Raw genomic sequence first — 14,060 nt, 5'->3', positions numbered from 1 at the left:
ATTCTTTCATCCTATTGAGTACATAGACTATATAAAGAATATATACAGTATATTTTTGAGTAGCATGCATTTCAGGCAGTCAGTGTGCTTTTTATGTCAGTTCATCAGTTTTTTTAGGTTTGGAGAATCTACATTTGAAAGTGTGTATAGGCCTATAGCATTAGAATTGTTGTATACATTTAGTTTAGTTGTTATTTTTTTAGTAAATAAACAAGTTAAATGTACGCCAGTCATTTAGAAATATCTTCAAAAGTTTGACCAATACAACTTTGAATAAACAAGAAATCAAATGTAGGTTGCTTAGCTGAAGTATTCAGGGTATTGCTCAAACTTGTACTGCTAAGCCAATGAAAATAATGGGCCTTTACCTCAGTCATGTAAAAGTCATTTCATGCCCTTACCTTTGCTCGTAGATTGTTACGTAGTGTTGACAGCCACCCAGTGCAGTGAAAGTAAAAAAAAAAAGAAAGTATTTACCAGCTATATTAAGAATAAATACTACTTGTATACTGTAGTTCTCTTGCCATGCGTTTTGTATGCCCCACGTTGGTCCTGTGCAGGCCTACATTCAGAGTTAGTACGCATGTATCTGTGAACCCGTGTTGAATTTCATGGCATTGGCAGTTAAGGATATCCCTCTCCTGTCTGTGTCCATATGGGCTGCACCGTGACAGCAGCACACAGTGGTAATGATTAAAGAAACGTAAAATAGAGAAAAAAGATCATTGCTTGACATGAGAGTTGATTATGAACTGCAAAAACTACAACAATAGGTAGGCATTGTGGGTTCTTTTTGTGGCCTTAACTGTTTGTTGAATGTCTCTACCCTCTCTCTCCCCATTTCAGGCTACAACTGTGCTGTTCTGTCTAGAGCTTTCAGACCTGAACATCTTTAAAATAAGAAAATTAGATGAAATGCTGAATGGCTGCATGGTCAAAATGTAAAGGACACTAGTAAATACTCCTTGTAATGTTTCAACTTGTTCATGTATTGTGTGGCAGTGTGGTTCATATTTTTAGTACTATTACCTAGTAATAGCACCTATTCTTAGCAACTTCTTTGAGAGGGCTTCATCTTGACACTAGAGTGTAATGTGATGCCTTGGGCTACTGTACACCTCCCATACAAATGGTACAAATGACATTTAGGACTTCACATCAGTCTGTGTTTTGCAGCTTGTATCCTTTCTTTGTTTATGTGGTTGTTTTAAATGTTTTATGATGTATTTTTTTTAGCTTTCTGCACATTTTCACTTTAAGTTACAAAAAAAAAAAAAAAGAAGTTAACTGAAGAGAAATTATTTATTTATTTATTACAAATAAGTCTGTAAAAATCTTATAATTATTATTATGCTGAACATGTTTTTTCTTTAATATTTTAAAAATATATAGAATATCATGTAGGCCACATCATCACATTTGTTTTAAGTCATTTCATTAGGCTACTTTAAGTGAATCACTTTCTTTTTTTTCCCTTACTACTACTATTACTTTTTAAACTAGCCTTTCATTTCCTCTAAATAAATGCCTCAAAACTCTGCATTGCTTTACACTTTCTTTTTTCTTTTAGTTCTGTGTTCAGTTCTCTCTGTCTCTTTGCTGCCACCATGTGGTCAAAATTAACCACTGCATGCATAGTACTGGTGCTATCCTCACCCCCCCCCCCCCCCACACACACACACACACACACCCCCACACCCCCACACACACACACACACACACACACACACACACACAAATCTTACTAACTTTTCCAACCCAGCCGGTCTTATGTTTTTCAATTACTCCAGTGTACCACTAGAGGGAGCCAGCGCGCCATGAGTGTAGCACACATTGACCACCTCGTTCACTATTATAGCCATTCCAACTCCATTTCCTTAATTTTCTATTGCATCCACACTGAAGCTATTCAAATACATCCTTGAATCAAAAGCAATAATAATATTTTTGTCCCTGTTGTCTAACTCAAATTGGGTGTTGTTTGTTGAGCCAGTGGTGATGGATCAGCTCCATGTGATGAGAGGAACAGGGCTGATAGAGATAGTGTGTCTGAGTTTGTGTGGTGGAAACTCTCGTGGAAACTCGTAATGCTGCTATAAATACTCTGGTCAGCCCTGTTGCCAGTACTCTGCTGAGCCAATTTGGATTTGGTGTCTCATGGCAATAGATTTTCAACCCATTTCAATTTGACTTTTATTACTCTGTTCTGTTCATGTAAAACCATTCGAATGTGACCATCAAAGAAAACATGTAAAGTCTACACATGGTCCGGGAATCAAACCTCTGACTTTTTTGCTGTGTGGTGAGAACTTGCCAAAACACTTATTGTGTAACTTTCTAGTGTGTTTCTGCCAAGTCTTCTCTGAGATAGCATTTCTTTGCCTGAGATGTTTCACAGTATGGCATTAAATCTATTAAGCATTTATTCATATATAGGGGGAGTAGTAGAAGTACTTGACTTTGTTACTTAAGTAAAAGTATAGATACAGGAGCAAAAAAAAAGTATCATATAAAAAAATCTACTTAAGTAAAAGCATTAAAGTGCCGCTTAAAAACTTAGACTAAAAAGTAAAAGTATTTCATGCAGATTTTAGGGTCTTATAAGTCTTCAAATGTAGTGACTTTGAAAACGATTTGTGCAGAATTTTGTTAAGCAAAAACAACTGAGTTGATATTTTTTAAAGCTGTTTTTATTGGTGAACTTTTGTTTGCTCAAACAAGGAACATGTTAAACATAAACCCCTCAACCTTTTCAGCAGGTCTCAAGCAATAATAAAAAAAAAAAAAAAACCAAAACCTTTTACTTTCAGTCTTGTTCAAAAATGTAGTGGAGAAGAAGGTACAGATACCTGCTCTGAAATGTAGTGAAGTAAGAAGTATGCACTCAAGTAAAGTACAGATACCTAAAATTTGTACTTAAGTGCAGTACTTTACTACTTTTACTTTGTCATGTTCCATCACAGTACAGGTGGTAGCCTCTCCACAGATCCAACCTGTAACTTGTTAGATAGAAAGTTTCAGTCAGTTATTGATTTTGTTGAGCTGTTTATTTTACTTACGCTCTTATTATACTGTATACAATATACTGAACTAGGACCAGGATAATTAAAAACTCAATAAATATTTTTACAGTCCAGAAATATTGAAGAAAAAAAAAAAAAGAAAGAAAATCTGGATGACTAGGTAATGACACAGAAAGTCAAGAAATACACATATAAGTCAAGTAGGTCAGTATTTTAAAAGCAGCAGTGAAACATGTCCATAATACTTTTAAATGTATGATGATTAAAAAACATTCAAGATCAATATTATATAAATAATGATCAGCTGCTCACTTTATACCTGATCTTTATAGAAGTCACTCTCGTTCACATGTCCTGGTTTACCTTGGAGCACCTGTTGCTGTCTCAGGGCAGCTGCTGACCTTGTGATTCACACACACCCACACACACACCCCCCCACCCACACACACACACACACACACACACACACACACCCCACACACACACACCCTTTAAGTTTCCATGCTTTTTGGGGACATTGCATTGACTCGCATGTATTTCCTGGAGTCCGACCATAACCTTAATTTTAATCTAGATCGAGATACAGTCATTTCTAATCGTCAGTGCTTTTAACTGAGAGAACTACTGCCAATGCTCTGATAGTAAAAGCTGTTGGTTTGGGACAGAGTTTACAGTTTTAAGAAATAAATGTGAGTTTTTTGTGTAAAATGTTACTAGTAAAATGTCGTAATGATGGACAGGGGGGACCAAAGAGACAGAACTCTGGGAATAGTTTAACAATGTTTATTTTACAGTTTTTAAATATGAGAATGGAGGTAGATTGATCAGATAGTTGAGAGTGGGGTTGTTTGCAGTAGTCCAGGAGGAGATCATGGGCAGTGGGGTCAGAGACGAGGTGAGCTGGGTCGGAGGGTGTCAGGTTCGTATCGGTCGTGGAGAGCTGGGTCAGAGACAGAGGAGCTGAGGGGGTCTTGGGGGCAGGATCTGATGAAGAGCAAAAACATCCAACTTAGAAATGAGTAGCAAAATTCAAAAACAAGAGACTGAGCCGAGCAGAGCTGTACCACTGTGGATACACAGACGATCTGGCGCTGAGTGTCAGGTCCTGGCTCCCTTTGTCCTCCCCAGGTGCAGCTTGATTGGCAATTAGTGCATGTGAGGAGGCCGAGTCTCCTCCCAGCTCCTGGCTCTGACACAGAAAGGAGAGGGAAAACAGCACAAAAACATGAGGCAAACTGGGATCTTGACATAAAAATAAAATAAAAAAATAAAATAAAGTTATAATTTTTCTTTGTCATATTGATACTATAATTTGGGAACATAGCTGAAGTTGTGTTTTGTTTCATTCACACATGTTTAACACATGAATCCTGCATATTTAGGCTGAGTTCTTCTCTCAAACAGAAAACACTCCACCTTGTGATGTCATGTGGTGATACAGGAAGTGCTCCACTATGTTTTTAAACTCCATACACCTTCACTAGAATCATATGGATGATTTTAGCCCTGGATTTGTCAATCTCTACTGAACTAAAGGTAAAAGTTAGCTGGTAACTGAGAACTACCACTTGATGACATCACAAGGTGGAACAGAGCATTTTGAGCTTTGGAGATATAGAGAGACTAATAATAAAGGATCACTGAAACATATGTGAATGAAACAAAACACAACTCTGAGCATGTTTTTTTTATTATTATTATTTTTTTTATAAGCGAACAGCATTATAACATTGCTTAACGCTCACAATATGCGTAATATAGAACCTTTAAAGCTAAATATGACTATAATCTTCACCTAAATTAACCCATATCTTTACCTATGATGTGACCAGGTGTACAGATTTCAGTGCCAACAGTGTGATGAATACCCGCCCACACACAAACGCATACATTACATGATAACAGAGGCACAAGTCAGGGCTTGTCACATGTTTTGGGAACATTCAAATCTCTCATATGAACTTCCTCACCTTTGCAGTCTTAATTCTCATCGGCATGGCTACAGATTATTAGGAAAAATAAATCAGAGACATTTGTAGCTTATAACCGGAGTAGTGATGTTCATGAATGTATAAAAGTACATTATGTTTTGTAAGCAGTACTATATGTGCAATGCGAGTCCCCAAAGATTATTAGATTCTCCATAGACGTAATGACTTATAATGAAGAGATGTCGTGCTTTTAATCGTGAAACAACTTTGGCCTTTTCCTTTTAAGACGGTAGATTGTAAGGCAGGAGAAGGACTTGAGTTGAGTTGCCAGTTTAACCACTGCTGAAATAGTGGTTGCTGTGAGGGATCCACTGCATTATGCAAATTTTCTGGCTTACTGCGGACACAAAGCTTGGCTCAATACCATAGACTGTATATTTAAATGGACGTAGCTAACCTGCTAGCCGATATGTGCCAAATAGGAAGTGAACATGGGTGCACTTCTGACTCTACTGACTCACTGAATTCACTTTTTATTGAAAAACTGTCACCTCTCTCTCCGTAACTGCTGCTGTCAGACAAATCGGGAGCCTTCTTATCACCGACGTCGCTCCTTGTAGCATTACCAACAGGTTTGATTGACAGCGTTGCTAAGCTGTCAAGGGGCGTTACCTCCAACAGCCTCGCTCCAGATTGGCTCTTTGGTTGCTATGATACTCGAGCGGAACACTATGGCTGCGTCACACTTCCTTAATCCGCTTCTTTATACAGTTTATGGGCAATACCGGAAGCACGGCCCTCTAAAGACCAACAGTCATATTCAGACTTATTTATATTTTTTGTCAATTCTTTTGTTGCTATTGTTACCAGCTGACTCTTATCTTTTAAAGTTTGTGCAGTTGTAAGTTGAGTATATTCCAGTCTGAAAACCTCACTCTTGGAAACTGGTTCAGTATTTTTAAACAAAACAGTAAAAAAAAAAAGTTAGAACTAAACTTTGCATGATGTAACCTGAAATGTTTTATTTGCTCCAGGCCTATAATATTCCAAGTGTGATTCTTTCAAGGAATGCAGTGAAAATAAAGGCTCTGAAAATAAGACTACATCTGTCAGGAAGCATATGGGAATTCTTAAGTCCGCATTTGGCTGCGAGGACACGACTCCTCAGAGGAGACTTTACGCTCCACACTCCGAGAGCGTCGTAAATCAGTTTCATTATCGGGCCTCGGTTGAAAGTCAAAGCTTGTGGAAACCTGCTGTTGATGTAACTACGATTCTGCCGCGAAACATTTGATCCCTAAGTGCTAATGTGTTTGTATGACATGCTAATTTAGATGTAATGGATGACATGTTTGCACCAATACAAAGATACACTAAGTCAGAACATGTATTATTCAACCCGCAAGTGTGTCTCAAAAACTGGGTGTCACCGACACTTTTCAATCAAAAAATGCAACACATCACCAGTTATAAAATATATTCTTCAACTTGCCTTTCCTTGAATTTCAGAAGCCCACCGTTGTGAAAAAATGTGAAAAAAACTTCTACGATAACTTCTACGTTAATGCTAAACGTGTATTATTATAAGGTTGTAATAAACTTTTATGGTGGTCAAGCTCTGCTCTGTTTCTCTGATCGTTACTCTAAAAGTGTTGTGTTTATTCAGAAGCAGCAGGCTTTTTTCAATAAATAATAAAATAACTTAACTAGCTGGTCTTCATGGGTAAGGTATACTATATTGATCCTACATTTGACTCCCCCCCATCCTTCACCCAGTGCTGCTGAGGCGACCTGTCAGGAGCACTGAGTTACTGCTGTACAGCGCTCGGGGGCCTAACTCCATGATTTTGAGCATAGTTTACTCAGGACTACCTCAGCTGTAGGACTTGACCTGTGGTTCATATTTTGGGTAGATGGGGGAAACCAGAGTGCTCGGAGCAAACCCACCCAGAAAGTACAAGAACTTGCAATTCTGCACTCAAGCCACTATACTGTGTAGTCATTTTCTGTATGACTGTCAAACATATGCACATATTAGTCAGTCATGAATAAAAACAATGTACCGATCTAGAGTTTTTGTGGCAGCTATTGCCTCTAAACCTGAAGGATTCCATACAGCAGCAGTGAGAATTGCATTTGGTAAGTTTCAACCTATGTGTTATGTTTATTATATCAACCCAATGTACAGACGAATGTATCAGCAGTCTAGCATCTGCATGATGATAGTGCCACCCTATATCAGACATAGAGACCCTGTGGCCTGTACACGATGTGCATGTGTGTCCCCGTGCCAGTTCTTTCTCAATGAATGTAAAGTTACCATGTGCTGCTGAGAGGGCCCTGTTACATAAGGCTGCCAGTGTGTTTGATGGATGACAGCAACTTACATACTTTTGTGCGTATGTCCCAGCACCTCAAGGAGAATCCATCAAACCCCTGGCTGTTATCACAGGACTGCACAGTGAGACACAAAACAGCTTTTTGGCACAGACAAGAAACATGCCACATTGCATATGATTAGGGAATACTCCTTGTCTCCCCTCGCATTATACATACAAATACCAACAGTATACACTTACAGAAAATCTCTAGTGGTGGGAAAATGTAGCGCATAATGCAAAGAGCCTTTCCGGCTAGGATGACCAAAATTTTTTGTGACAGTCCTGAAGTTCAAGCCCTCAACTCAAATCATGCACCATTAGTACCAAAAATACAGAAAATATGAAAAATACTGATGGGTCAGTAAACTCCAAACACCTCCATTATCTATGGAAGTGCATGCACCACAGATAAAACACTGCAAACTACGGTCACTGACAGACGAGGAACCACTTTAAAGTGTTAAAGTGGGACAAGAGCTGCAGCGGGAGAGAGAAAACCGACAGACCAACCGCCCAGCGTCCCCTCACTCAGCCAAGTCTCTCATAATGCCAGGGATCAATTAAAGCGTACACATTGTACACACTGAAAAAAACCCTTTGTAAAGCAAAGGCCTCTGATACAGCCCTGTGTACAGAGCAGATGTGTGGGTGCACATCAACGAGAATGAGAAGAAGCCACTTAGTTTGGTTTTAGAGATAAACAACAAGGCTAACGCTGTCCCCCTCTGCTCTAAACTCATACTGGGGTGTACTTGTGCACTTGTCGGCACCATCGATGAGTGGATTTGCATTCCAGTCTATAGCTCCACCAGTAAGGAACACATAAACCCCAAAACCCCCTCTGCTTGAGCCCTCTGACTGAAGGAAAGAGCTGAGCTTTAGCACTAGCACGGTTGGAAGTTTTCTTAACAGGGCAGAGGCACCTCTCTCACCACTGTCCTAAGTTACATAAAGCCATTGTCACCACTGTGCAGAGGCATAAAACATGAAAGAATTCATGCTGCTCTTTTGTAAAACCCTAAATTTCACAAGTTAATAGGTTTTATTTAAGTTTACCCAACGTTTTCAATCATTCTGCCACTTCAAAACTTGATAAATAAGTCTGTTTATGATCTACCATAGAAAAATTGAGCTACCATAGAAGCAGTTAGCACTAGCCTCAGAGTGCTAATTGCTCCTAACATCTTCCTGCCAATCCAGCTGGTTTCAAATGACACAGTTACAGTTAGCCTGTTGCATCAAGGTCAGAGAGTCTTGTTCATGGCATTTAGTGAACTTCTCTAAGGCTACGGGCCAGGCTAAAGGTGCTGGGTGCATTAGTGTGTGGGTTAGGGTCAGCTGGTTTGTGTGATAGGGGTCAAATGCAGTGTCTCGTCTGCACCATGGTAGACCAAAAACAGCAGGGAGACACTGGCTATATCCTGTTTTCCTACAATCTCAGGTTAGCTCTTTAGAACTAAGCACTTTTTGTATTAGGGCAGCCATGCTGTGCAGTTATGTGATTTCTGATCCACTGTCGGCGTAAATCTCAACACGTCTAGCACACTCGAGGTCACAGGTGCGAGGGCGACGTCTCATGTTACCTACATATTAGTGTCAAATGTCGCGCCGTCTGTTCACATGCAGAGTTTAGCTGGATTATCCTGACCAAACTTTAAAACACTTTCAATTCATTTTTCCTTTCCAGGTTTGCTGAATGAGTCTCCTATTAGTGTTTAAATAAAAGTTTATGGTGCTTTATTTTAATTTTATGACATTTGTCGTTTGTTTTTAAGCCATTTTTTGTTGTATAACGCTTTTCCACCTTCAGAGCATGAAGGAACCACTCACACATTCAAACACCAGTGTACGCAGACAGCTGGATAACTTGAATAATTTGAAATAACCCTTTTATACAGTGACTGATTAAAGTTAAACAGAGATCAACTAAAATACTGAAACTGCTATAATAGATAGAGTATAAGCTTTAGGGCCAAGAAAGCATCTTTGTGATCTTTGCCATATGCTCTACTATGGCCCAGGAGCCAAATGCGGCCCTCAGACCAATTTTTCTTGGCCCATATTACTTTCAAGCACTATTTTTTTACTGCAAGTTTTGAAAAATATACATTGATAAAGCTGATATCAAATATTTAGTGCGGCCCTTTAACGATCTAAGCATGAATAAAGGTCTGGTTGCTCATTCTAACCTGTTATAAATGCACTTCACTGTGTTGACCACCAGTCTATGGCCCTCCATCAGCCCTCAGTTTTTGTCTGTGTTTGTCTTGATGAAAAAAGTTTGGGCACATTGGCTCTAAACCCTTATGTGGGGCATTGTCATTGGGGTTGTATTACTTAGCATGGGGCTGCTGAACTTGACAGCAGATACGTTCTACAGGGACTACAAAGCCATTTTAAAGCCTCTCAGAGAATCAGTGCAATGTTGACTTGTTGGTTGCATAAGCATTGAACATTTTACACAAATCAAACTACTTTATATCAGAGTTTAACGGTAAAACATCTCTCAAGTTCTGCAGTGCCACCACAAAGATAGAAACGAAAAATGGCTTTCATGTAGGTAAGCTGTTATCTCTGCATGTTTCCTGGAGGTTGCGATTCGGTCGATAATATGTCTTCACACATAAACAGTGACCACATGACTGACACCACTAATGTGTACATATTAACAAAGAAACATGACAATACTGCAGAACCCGCCAACCTCAATGACATTTAGTAAACATCTTGTTAGGTTGGCAGATGTTTCACTGCAGTTGAAACGATGTAAATTGTAATCGAGGTGATGAAGAGTATAGAGTCCAATAGGTTTAATTCAGTCAAAGCCCAACTGTTTGGTAACTGTCCTCCATTGTGAGTGAGTTACATGCAGCATTTGAACATTTCCCCAGCTTCAAAGCAAAACTGCCTGAATTGTTTTTGGCGAAATAAAGTTTTCTGTGTCATTCTGCTCTTCTGAGACTTCTGCATCTGTAGGTTTCATTGGCCAAAACTCACAACCTGCCTAAGTCATCTTCTACACTTTTCTTTTTCTCTTTCCCAGGAACATTGTAAAGTGACAAAGGCAATTATCTTGGAGGCTAACGATTCGAAAGACAAGTATTATGCATGATTTGTACTGCTTTTGGTCTATAAACATACTCTTGAGTACCTTTGTTTTGGTATTTCATGTTTCTTTCCTTTCTTCTTCTTTTTTTATCTTTATTTATACAGAAGAACCCCATGAGAGCACTTAGACTCGCTTTTTCATGAATGCCCTGCTCAAAATACAATATAAACAAACAAAACATGTAGAAGTCCATAAAAAAACATTTAAAACAGGTGCAGGTGTTTGTATAAAAGCTCGTTACCAGATTATTGAGTTATGATTGTGTCACCAAAGTATCCAAGTGTTAGACTTTCATTCCTGGGAAAATTCAAACTGTATATTTTTGGAAGTTCCGAGGAAAATGACTTTTTACAGAGGATTACTGAAACCAGCGTGAATCAACCTAAAACAACTCCAGGTATGCGTCATGCCCAGTTTATAGCCGTGTTTATCTATTACATGAGACAAATGAGGAGCTTTGGTTACCCCAGACCAAAGTCCAAAAGGATAAAGAAGATTATTTCACATTTACAATAACCACATCCAGCTCCATCACTTCATTCCAGTTACATCATCTCCATAGCAACACAGTCAAACAAACAACACCAACCTAACCTGGAAATGTTCCATCTACAAGCAACTACAGCACACTGATGTCATCTGGAAGCGATTTCCCCGTGATGCACCAGCTATAAACCCATCTCGGAGTTTTCCCTATTCGGAAGCGCAGGTAACGGCACTGACATCGGAACAAGGTGAAAAATCCCAAATGCGACAGCGCAGCAGCTGGGTATTATTTAGTTCCAGGACTTTTTTACGAGCTCTGCTGCGCTCTGGTTGGGCCCTCTTTGCTCACAGCGGGCCACGGGTCTGTCAGAGGAATCAAAGACCCCACTCACTTCATTATATAAGAGCTGCTCTGCTTGTTACCATCGGACCAACCCTATTTTAGGAGAATTCACAAGCAGCTCCAGGGCCGGCGCTGTTCTGTTTGCGACGTATCGTACACACACTTTTTAATGAACAAGCCTGAGGGTATGAGTAAAATGTTTTATGAAGTGGCAAATTCCGCTGGATATAGAAATAAGCAGTATGTTTGGAAAAATCATCAGTTCTGGATCTGGTCAAAATCTGAAAATACACAGCAGAGTTTCGGAGATTTAAAGACTTGGATTAGGATGAAATGAATCGCTCTTAAAATACCATGTCTGTTGTTGTACCCTTCTACAAATCTTGAAATATAAAATCCAGAAAAATTGGACAAGGACAGCTAAATTTAAAGCTTTGTGAACTGTCTGAGTTATCTTATCTGTCAATTTAAAACATTGCGTAAGACTAGTTGAGTGTAGTGTCACAAATCCATATACATGTCCTGGAGAATGGTTGTGTAGATTTTTAGCATAGCGATCGCTCAAACATGAATGAATGAAACGGCTAGATGTTGAATGGTCTGTTTCATTGCGAGACGGGGCAATGGCACTCATCTGTTTGCAGCTGTGCCCCATAGATTATGTCTGTATAGTGTTGCAGAATGTAACTGTGCTGTATTGTGATCTCCTTTTTTTCTAACGACAACCTGATGGATTTAAAATAAGTTGACTCAGTATTTTCCATTTACTAAATACTATAACAAACAAGCATTGTGTATTCAAGCAAATCACTGGGACCTATAAGCTTTATACAACCACACTGTGCTGGCAGAACGACAAATGTGTACTCTTAAAATGTAAAGTCAATGCCACTGTTGCATTTAGGCGTATATTTCACTCAATGGGAGCTCTCCTTGTATTTTAGTAACAAGTTTTAAGTTGGCTGTATTTTCATTTACTTTCTGCATATTGATACATTTGGTTGCTTCAATGAAACCTTTACTACGATGGTATTAGACTAAGTAGCTTTCAATATCAGTGTTTTTTTGTTGCAAATTGTCAGGGTCATTGGTCACGTTCGCAACGCTTTTCCACCTTCAAAGCGTTGTACGTCAAGGAACCACTCACCCATTCGCACACACATTCATACGCCAGACAATGTGGCGAGGTGGGTTAAGAGTCTTGCCCAAGGACACAATAACAGCATTCATCTGTAGGAGCTGGAATTGCACCACTAACCTCAACCAAGGAAGTTTACGTCACTTGGAGATGTTATTGGTATCCCTCTTCATCTTTTTTTTAAATTATGGGTGTTTTTATGACACGCACCACAGATCTTACCTGTAATTTGTCCACCTTGTGATGTCATGTGGTAATACAGGAAGTGCTCTATTGGGTTTTTAAAGCTCCACACACCTTCACCAGAAACATTTGGTTAAATTCAGTCCTGGAATTGCCCATTTTTACTGAACTAAAGGTAAAAAGCAGCTGTTAACTTGAAAATGGCCACTACATGACATCACTAGGCATAACAGCATTTTGATCTTTGAAGACGTAGACAGACTAATAATAAATGATTACTCAAACATGTGTGATGAAACAAAACACAACTCCAGGTATGTTTTGATGAGGTAACAGCTTTATGACATGACTTAATGCTTATAAGAATCTATTATGTGTAATGTAGGATGTTTAAATGAACTTAAACAACTCTTTAGGTGTAAAACTGCTTTAGAAACTTCCATATCACGTGTTTTAGCATGCTGATGTTGCTGAACTCAATGCTAACATAAATTAGTGCTTTTTCCACAGTTAGCAGCTGAGTGAAGAGCAGTAACCTTGAATGGAGTTCGCTGACCACATCGGCTGTTTTCTCTTTGTTTGAGTCCAGGCGTAAGTACACAAGATGACGCAAAACACTATCACCAAGTCTTTTTCTCTTCCACTGGATAACTGTGACTCACTCTTTGGAAAACTATCAAAGCAGCCAATGAGAAGAAGTGTGGTACTGATTCTGCACATGATCAAAAGAGGGTTTTTTTGGTTTTTTTGTATGTATCTCCAACCAAGTGCCTTTCTGTTCATATTATTTTAAATGTCAATTTTAAAATGTTTAACAGACGTTCTGGATTCATTTTCTACCCCAAATGGGAATATATAATACATGGGTGTGGAATTTTACTGTGTTCTTCTTATATAATCCAGATAATGACTGAAATGAAGTGGTCAGCATTCAGCAAACAACCTCTTGGTACAACTGTGTTCTTTATAAACAAGTAAAATTGGTATCACACGAAAAAAAAGTAAAAGTCTTTAACTACCTGTTAACCCCCCCCCCCAAAAAAAAAAACTTTAAAAATAAAAATGATAGTACTTCATACAAGTGTTGTTCATTTGTTAAAGTGTAAATGTAGTGATTTTGATAAAAAAAACAAAAAAAAACAAAACAAACATCATGTATATTCTGTATTTATTTTTGCTTGCTCAAAGCCAAAGCTTGAATTTAAAAACTTAAGTCAAGATGATAAAAAGTAACTCCTCAAACAATATGAAAAATACTTTTTATTTTTCAGGCCTGTTCAAAAATGTTGTGGAGTGGAAAGAACAGATACCTGCTCTCAAATGTAATAAGAAAAAAATGTTACTTGTGAAGTACTTTCCTACTTGTACTTCATTGCCTTCCACTACTGGCCATGTAAAGCAATGCTTTTACCAGATTACATGTGACAGTTTAGCCTGTAGGTGGGTGTGGGTTCCAGTCCCAGCTG

The sequence above is a fragment of the Periophthalmus magnuspinnatus genome, chromosome 7 (assembly GCF_009829125.3).
Source record: "Periophthalmus magnuspinnatus isolate fPerMag1 chromosome 7, fPerMag1.2.pri, whole genome shotgun sequence".
NCBI lineage: Eukaryota > Metazoa > Chordata > Actinopteri > Gobiiformes > Gobiidae > Periophthalmus > Periophthalmus magnuspinnatus.
This window is presented reverse-complemented; position numbering follows the sequence as displayed.